At 20.8% G+C, this 1,214-nt stretch overlaps 3 annotated features.

Annotated features, from left to right (window-relative positions):
- Positions 1 to 72: 72 nt before the first annotated feature.
- Positions 73 to 136: a sequence feature (AT_rich).
- Positions 137 to 148: 12 nt separating this feature from the next.
- Positions 149 to 259: a microsatellite.
- Positions 260 to 268: 9 nt separating this feature from the next.
- Positions 269 to 413: a microsatellite.
- The last annotated feature ends 801 nt before the right edge of the window (positions 414 to 1,214 follow it).

Here is a 1,214-nt window from a genome sequence, read left to right on the forward strand (position 1 = left end):
TAAAAGAAGAAAATAAAGAAGAAAATAAAATGTGTATTTTTATTGAAAAATGAGAAATATGAAATAAAAGTGTATAATTTAATGATGTAAAATTATTCAATCATATATGTTATATGATTATTATATAATATTTAATGTCTGATAAAATATAAATAATAAATGATATGAATATATGATATAGATAGAAAAACAAACAAATGAATAAAAGAATAAATGATATAGAAATAAAAAGATAAAAGATAAAATTAATATAAATAAAAACAGAATGAATATAAATCGAAAGTAGATATAAATGATAATAATATAAAAGATGATAAATATGGATATTCAAATAATAAAATACATCAAAATAGAAAATGAATATAAAGAAGAAAGTATAAAGAATATAAGATAAAAGGAAATGATAATAATGATTACAATTATCATTTACCTATTCTTCCTACTTATTATTCTGATTATTCTACTAAAATGAAAGTATCTTCTAATTATTATATAATCGTATACATTATTTGATATCATCATATGAAAGAACTATTAATCCTTTATCATCATTTAACTATTTCATTCAAACATGTAAAGGAATGGTTCGTTATTATAGTTATAATGATATTGAAATAAATGATATAACATCAACATGTTCTAAAACATTTACACCAATTGATAAAGATGATTTTAATTCATTTGTTGTAACTGTTACTATGTCTTTATCCTCTGATTATGTTTATTCATTATCAATAAACATTTATATCATTATTATTAACTATGTAACAATTGATCATACTATCTTTACTTATCCAAAACAGTGGATAAGATATGAATCAACAAATCAAATAACTTTCAATATCATCTGAAAGAAACAACAATATCAAAGAATTCAATGAAAACTATCAAATGGAACATCAGATTCAGGAACAACATCAATTAAAGAAGAAACTACTAACACACTCTCATCTGTAATAATAACTACATCAAAACATTTATCTAGTATAAGTAAACCATCATTCACAGGAAGTAAAATATATCAAAGTCAAATAACAATCAAAGGAAGAAAAGAAGTAACATTTGATGATATTAGATAAGGTAAATGTGACAAGTTAGTTTATAAAGAAGATTCAACACAATGCAATCATTATAAAGAAGAACATAAGTTAACATCAAATAATCAATGTGTCAAACATTCTCAGCTAACTGTCAATTTAGAAATGGAAATATTT

This window comes from Entamoeba dispar, genomic scaffold (genome assembly GCF_000209125.1).
Source record: "Entamoeba dispar SAW760 scf_1105229461779 genomic scaffold, whole genome shotgun sequence".
Taxonomy (NCBI): Eukaryota; Evosea; order Mastigamoebida; family Endamoebidae; genus Entamoeba; species Entamoeba dispar.